Source organism: Mastomys coucha, unplaced genomic scaffold (assembly GCF_008632895.1).
Source record: "Mastomys coucha isolate ucsf_1 unplaced genomic scaffold, UCSF_Mcou_1 pScaffold22, whole genome shotgun sequence".
Classification (NCBI taxonomy): Eukaryota; Metazoa; Chordata; class Mammalia; order Rodentia; family Muridae; genus Mastomys; species Mastomys coucha.
The window spans coordinates 132,780,090-132,788,194 of NW_022196905.1; the positions used below are offsets into that span (position 1 = coordinate 132,780,090).

An 8,105-nucleotide genomic window follows, 5' to 3' on the forward strand; every position below is an offset into this window, starting at 1 on the left:
TTTTTCTGTCTCAAAAAGCTTTATTTTTACTTGGTCCAAGACTTGACAGAGGCTCCAGAGCAGTTACAAAGTTGCCTAGTGGCTTGAGAGGATCATTCAGGTGGAGGTCCAGAGGCGGGCTGGTGCAGAGCAGAGGGGGGAGCCCCTTGGAAGGCACAGAGGCCTCCTAGTCGAGCTTGAGAGTGAGGCACTCAAAGAGATACTCGTCCAGAGATCCCTGGGGCACACTGGTCTGCACTGGTTGTGGCCCTGCCACCCTACAGAGGTTGGTCAGGTGGTTGCCCATCTTCTAGATGAGCTTCACCTCCTTATCCAGGAAGTGGCTGTCCAAGAAGTCACAAGGATGAGTGTCTGTGCAGACAGAACCCAGGGCATGCAGATCCAAGAGGGCCTGGTTCAGGTTCTTCTCCAGGGCCAAGGCAGCTTCCATGGCCTCCTGGGTTTTAACCCATTCATCTTGAGATGGCTTCTGCACATCCTGGAAGAGTGCACGGCCCCCGCAATTGTTCTGCAACTTGAGGAGATGCTCTGAGCCCTCGCATTTCTCCTCGGCCAATTGGCCAATTCGCGGAAGAAGTGGCCTACGCCCTCCAGAGCCATGTCATCCCGATCAAAAAAAGAAGCCTAGAGAGAGGTAGGTGTAGGAGGCCTGCAGGTGCAAGCTGACCAGGCGGTTCACCGCAGCTTCCACTTCGGTAGAATAATTATGACGAATCTGAGAGGTCATGGCTGATCCGGAGTATGGGGCTGACCGTGAGATGAGATGGTCCCGGAGGCTGCAACTGTAGAGACTTGTAAGGCGGCTGGAAGCTAATCAAGTGGGAGTCCCCGGGTCTGTTCCGTCCAAACACTGTTGAAGCAAGACACAGATCCACGGGCCCTCCGAGGCGGTGCTCTCTATGTAGCCCATTTTCTAATTGGGTCATTTGGGTTGTTGGTGTCTAGCTTCTTTATATATTTTACATATTAGCCCTCTGTCAGATGTATGGTTGTTGAAGATCTTTTCCCAGTTTAAAGGCTGTTTTTTTTTCTTCCTATTTGACACTGTACTTTGCTTTACACAAGTTTTTCAGTTTCATGAGGTCCTATTTGTTAATTGTTAATCTTAGAGCCTGAAGTATTAGTATTCTCTCCAGGAAGTTTTCTCCTGTACCAATGACTTCAAGGCTATTTTCCACTTTCTGTTCAATTAGATTTAGTGTATCTGGTTTCATATGGAGGTCTTTGAATCATGCGAACTTAAATTTTGTGCAGGTTGATAAATATAGATCTATTTGCACACTTCTACATACAGACATCCTGCTAGACCACTACCATTTATTGAAAATGCTTTCCCATATCCATAGTTTTTGTCTTCCTTGTCAAAAACAAGTGTCCTTAGGTGTGTGTGTGTGTTTTCTGAGTTATTGATTTGATTTCCTTGATCAAATTGTCTGTTTCTATACCAATACCATGCAATGTTTATTACTATTGCTCTGTAGTATAGCTTAAAGTCAGGGATGTGGATACTTTCAGAAGTTCTTGTATTGTTTAGCTTTTTATTTTTTCATATGAAGTTGAAAATTGTTTTTCAAGGTCTGTAAAATCTGCTTGTAATTTTGATGGGAATTGCACTGAATCTGTATATTACTTATGGTACAATGGCCATTTTAGCTACATTAATCCTACTGATTCATGAGCATGTAAGATCTTTCTATCATCTGACACCTTTTTGAATTTCTTTCTTCAGAGTTTTGAAGATATGATCATATACAGGTCTTTCACTTGCTTGGTTAGAGTTACACCAAGATACTTTATATTATTTGTGGCTATTGTGAAGGGTATTAGTTTCCTTACTTCTTTATCAACCCATTTGTTGTTTGCATAATAGAGGGTGACTGATTTATTTAAATTAATTTTGTATCCAGCCACTTTGCTGGAGGTGTTTAAAGGCTGTAGAAGTTCTCTGGTAAAAATCTGGTAGAAATTTTGTGGTCTCTCTCTCTCTCTCTCTCTCTCTCTCTCTCTCTCTCTCTCTCTCTCTCACACACACACACACACACACACACACACACACACACATTGTCTGCAAATATACTCTGACTTCTTTCTTTCCAATTTGTATCACCTTGATGTCCTTTTCTTTTCATGTTGCTTTAGCTTGGACTTCAGGTATCATATTGAAGAGGTAAGAAGCAAGTGGACAATCTTGCCTTCTCCCTGATTTTAGTGGAATTGCTTTTTTAAGTTTTTCACCACTTAATTTGATGATGGCTATTGTTTTGGTGTACACTGCCTTTATTGTGTTTAGCTATAAATCTGTATCCATGATCTCTCCAAGACTTTAAACATTAAGGGGTGTTGGATTTTGTCAAAAGCCTTAATTAAATCTTCATACGCTCTCTTTTTTTTTTTCATTTTGGTTTGTTTATATGGCAGAATATGTTGATGGGTTGTTATATATTGAACCACCCCTGCATCCCTGGGATGAAGCCTACTTGATCTATCTTTTTTTTTTAACATTTAAAAACATATTTTAATTAAATAGAATTGAATCACATTCTTCTTTTCCCTTTTGTACCACCCCTCCTCCCAGAGACCCCCCCTTCAATACCTACAATATCTTTTTTGTCATATTCTTTAAAATTTATAAAATATTATAACAATAAAAATGAGTATTATAAAAAGTTGTTTGATATAAAACAACAATCAATTTAACAGTCTTATGTAGATGCTCATCTACAGCAATAGTGAAAATACATTTTTCTCAATATAAATTTTAAATAACTCCAAACATATTAACTGTATACTTCAAAACAATACATCACTACTAGTATTTTCCTAAATGAACATAAATATATAAAGTCTTTTTGTTTGTTTTGTATTTAGTAGAGTTTAAAATCTTGGCTCTTACTGTAGTACAAGCCCTAAATAAGAACAATTTTTAGACATTGGGTTTCATTGTAATAAGGCCGTATTTCAATGACCCTCACATCACCAAAGGATTTTACCTCCATCGTAGCTAAGCTGAGAGTTGGTAGTTCTGCTGCACCAAGAAATGAATTGTAGGCTCGATTTTTGGATACATACTTCCTGCTATGGTCAAAGCTATTTGACTTGAGTGAGTGACTTCATTCTCAGCCCACAGAGAACAGGTTACCTTCATTTAAGAAATGGTGTATGAAAAAAAGAAAAGAAAAAAAAGAGAAAGAAATGGTGTATGTATTAAGATGGTCTATCCATAAAGTCATTCGCCAACTGTTTCAATGAACAATGGTTCTGCTTGGAGGGTGGCACAGACATTAGGTGAGGGTAAGAATTTGGTTCATTAGCTGTAATAATTTGGAAAAGCATTTATCTCAGAGAAAGAGGAACTTATAAAGTCCTCTTCTTCAAACTTGATACAAGAGTTACAAATGTCAAGCAGAGCATACAGTTTCACTTTGTTGTTCTCTTACAAGCCACCTCCCTAGTTAATCGTCTGTTACTTTTAGATATATAAATACTTTTGAAATATATAAGCTATTCTGAAAACCATAGTATAGTGTAAAAACATGAAATAATACTACTAATAGAGAGGCTGAGATAGAAGCAAGATTTCAAGACCATTATGTTGTACATAGCCAGACACTGTCACATACAAACAAGCTGACAGTGTATATAGATTATACAATGTTGGACCTATTTCTCCAGTTACCAAATTAGAGAGACCATTGGATGACAATCAACAAATTTGCAATTCCTCATATTATTTGATTTCAATAGCTTAGGATATGTTGGTAATATTAATTTTCAAATTAATATATTAAGAAAAAGTAATTGTCACTTCCTGTTGTTTTTGTTGTAAAAGGTGGAATTATGTTTCTGTGGATTTGTTGAAAGATTACCTTCTTGCTTCTTCCCAGGGTGTAGTTTTGCTCCTTATGTTGATGTTCTCCATCTATTATCCTTTGTAGGGCTGGATTTGTGGCAAGATATTGTGTAAATTTTGTTTTTTCATGGAATATCTTGTTTTCTTCATCTATGGTAATTGAGAGTTTTGATGGGTATAGTAGCCTGGGATGGCATTTGTGTTCTTGTAGGGTCTGTATGACATCTGCCCAGGATCTTCTAGCTTTCATAGTCCCTGGTGAGAAGTCTGGTATAATTCTGATAGACCTACCTTTATATGTACCCAGTGCTTCACAGCTCCCGAGCTTGCCATAGGACCCAGGAAGCAAGGATTTGGGGCTTGAAGATTTCACTTAGTTGTCCTAGGCAGCAGCAGGCCTCCAGCAACAGGCAGAGCTGTGGCCTGGGCAGTGGTGTGCAGTTTGGGCAGGCAGAACTTGCTGCTGCTAGATTTGCCTAGAGGGGCTGGCAGGTAGAGAATTAGGGTATCTTTCTCACCTGGTGCTCTCTGATATTTACTGGCCTCTGAGACTATAGGCAGAAGTGTGAACTGGAAGATAGAGGCAGGGCATTGTGGCAGGTGTCCCTAATAGCTCTTTTCAAAACTTCTTGAATCAGGCACCATGGTTGAAGTTACACTCAGCACCATTTTCTTCCATGCTTATATTAGTATGGCCCACTAATCCCCATTTAAACATCCAGCTGCATTTCTAATCCAAAATTCAAAAATTCACAATCCTTTAAACAAAAGCCTGTTCATGGATGTCACAACAATACACTAGTCCCTGGTATTAACTTCTGTCTTAGGTTTTTATTGCTGTGAAGAGACACCATGATCTTGGTAACTCTTATAAAGGAAAACTACATTATCATCATGGCAGGAAGTATGATGACATGCAGGCAGACATGGTACTAGAGAGGTAGTTGCAGATTCTACATCTGGATCTGTTGGCAGCAGGAAGTGACAGTAAGCCATTAGATCTGGCTTAAGCTTCTAAACTCTCAAAGTTCCCTGCCCCCAGTCACACACTCCCTCCAACAAGGATACATCTATCCAAACAAGGATACTCTTCCTTAAAAACTCAATCAATATGGGCTTATGGGGTCATTTTTATTTAAATCACAATGATATATTAAAAAATTTTTAAATGTGAATTTCAATGGTAAATTGCTGTGGGAAATATTTAAAAAAAAAAAAAAACAGAACCAACACATTCCTGCAAATGTGCTGGCAACTCTCGGCCATGCTGTGGGCTTGCCGGCTCTGTCTCTACTGAAAGACCCTGGAGCTTGGGAGACCCTCGCTCAAGTCTCGGGATAACACGACCACCCAATAACTCACGAGAGACCGACCTTGCTGCAATCACATGAGGTTTATTCAGGCCAGACCTAGGTCGAACTCATAGTCTGGCAGGCCAGAGGGGTTCGACCCCGAACACAAGAAGTGAGGGGTATTTAAAGGGAAAAACCACAACCCAAGGGGGGTGATGGGGTGACCAAGGATACATAGCATGAGAACAATAGAAAATTCTAAAGGAACCCACTACCTAGTTGAGCCAGATCACAAGGAACTCATCCTGCACACTCATTATCTAGAGGAATGTGGCTTGGTCAACGCTATCTTCTTAATGACTGACTGCTCCTAGGACTACTTAGATGACCAATATCCTGTGGTTTGGTCAGTGCTATCTGCTCAATGGCTGACCGCTGTCCTGTTCCTTATTCTGGGCAATGTTATCTTCTCAATGGCTGACCGCTGTCCTGTTCCTGGAATTGACCAGTCCACATTCCTGGCTTGTTACAGAGACTTCCTATGCCTTCTTTAAGTAAAGGTTATACATTAATGCATTTCCATTAACGTGCTTTTTCCAAATTTCTAAATTCAGTCTTTCACTACCAGCCAACTCTTCGGCAGCACTGGAGCTCCTGAGTTCTCTGCACTACTATGCCAGCTCCACCCAATATCCATCTACCCCACAGTCAGCCATCATGGGGTTAGTGTCTCCTCAGAGTAAAACAGCACCCCTTGAGTAAAAATTATAAAGTCCCAATTTAAATATATCTGTATTCTCAAATATAGAAATATTTCAATAGATGACCTCAAAGAGGCCACTCTAACTATAATCCAAGCCATCAGGGTATAGTTTCATATTATGGCAGGACTTGACAACCTTTAAAAATACTTCTTCTATATAGGAACTAAAATGATGCAAACATGAAGGGTCCAAGGAAACTTGCATTAAGTTTTCAGGATTCACTGAAAATAGGTCTAAGGCAGGGTCAGAGTCTCTGCAATGAGTACTTGAGAGTAAATTTCATCTGGCATATTTTCTCATGAGGAATGTCATATATATGCAGTGCTGAACCAGAACAGAGGATGTGTTACAGAAGCAAATCTGAAGACACAGGATGTCCTAGTGGGTACCATATCATCCAGTTACTACTCTTAGATGTTAATGTAGATCTAAAATTCAGGGTGTTTGGATTGATTGCTGCTTTTCTGGCTTTAATTTGGTCTTTTGTGGTGCCCATGTTCTTGTCATATGTGGAGGCTATCGGGCGTTAAGAGTTTGATCATATATGGTGGAAGTGGGTTTTATTACTCACAGATATTTGTAGGTCCATCCTACTCAGTCTCTAGCATTCAGTCTCACATCCTTGTTCTAGCCGATGTGAAGAGATTAGCTCTCAAGTTCTCACCACCTGGAGCTCACCTTCATCCTAATATGTAGGTCTTATAGTAATGATCTGATATAGCTTGAGAATCAGGAAGCAAATTTTTTAAAATAAAATTTTTATAAAAAAATAGATTTTTTTTTCATTTCAGGTAGTACTTCCTCAGAGAAGACAAAAGTAACTAATGCAAATGAAGAATTGTTTGTCAATAAGTCCACCCAGTTCTTGCATATGTAGACTGATACATATATATGTGTATATATGTATATCTTTTAATATATGTAAGATTGTGTAAGAGTATTTGAGTAAGTAAACTAGAGAGGTGCATATAACAGAAGTACTTTGTAACCTCCTGCAGCCAAAACGACTGATTCAGACCTTGCCCTCACCACAAAGCAGCTATCCCACCCAGGGTGAGGCTTCCTGAGATAAACAAAGCCTTTTTGTTCTGCCACTTCTGTGCCTCTCTCTCAAAGTTCTTGCTAGGGGCTATGCTCTGCTGAGCTGCTTCACCTGCCTCTGGGGACCAAACATCAAGATGCTAATTTGGCCACAAGATCCTGGCTTACTGGGGGAAGGGTTTTCCCTGCCCATTTATTTCTCAGATTCAAAATACACATCGTACCTTGATCAAAAACCACGATCGTTATTCCTTTCACCGTTCGATTCCTCCTCTATTTTCTCAGGCCCCTTTCTCTCTTCCAGAGACCTCGTTCATGTAGCTGCTGGTGGCTACAACAGTACTTTAGCTTTAAAGTTTGATACATGAGTATGAACATATCTTTGTTGCAGCTGATACCTCTCACCACCATAGATGCATTTGTTGTTATCAGAAGAATACATTTGATATTGCTCATTTTTAAAAAGCTTTATCTAGAGATAGTTTCCTTCCTAGGAGATTATCTGTTAAGGTGTGTTTTCCATGACCCAGTGTTTATTAAATTATGAAAAAAAGAATATGAGCTAAGTTTTAAAATAATTTCCACCAAGACCATGGTCAATTACTAATAACTTCAAATGCTTTAAGAAGAAAATTTGAAATTCTTCTGTTAATTATTGCAGAAACTTAGACCAGGTTAGAAAATGAAAAGAAAATTTAGTTTTCTCTAATGGAGTCTCACTGTACAAATCACTCATAAATGTAAGCCCCATACGTAGCAGTAGATGGCCAAGACAGAATGATTTCCAAAGAGGTTGTACAAGTGTGCACATCTACCAGCAATGGAGGAGTGTTTCCCTTGCTCTATACCCTTGCCAGCATGTGTTAGCTCTTGAGTTTTTTATCTTAGTTGTTCTAACTAGTGTAAGGTGAGACATCAGAGTTGTTTTGATTTGCATTTCACTGATGACTAAGGACTCTGAACATTTCTTATATGCTTTTGACTATTCCAGATTCCTCTGTTGAGAATTCTCAGTCTAGCTCTGTACCTCATATTTTAATTACGTTATTTGAGTTTTTGGTGTCTAACTTCTTGAGTTCTTATAAATTTTGGATATTAATCCTCTGTCTGATGTAGTGATGGTGATGAAAGACCCCTGGAACTGGGGAGATCTTTACT

General features: G+C 39.3%; 1 pseudogene; it reads right to left on the reverse strand.

Moving 5' to 3' along the window:
• Positions 1–166: 166 nt before the first annotated feature.
• On the reverse strand, positions 167–727 carry LOC116068632 (annotated as a pseudogene).
• Between the last annotated feature and the right edge of the window lie 7,378 nt (positions 728–8,105).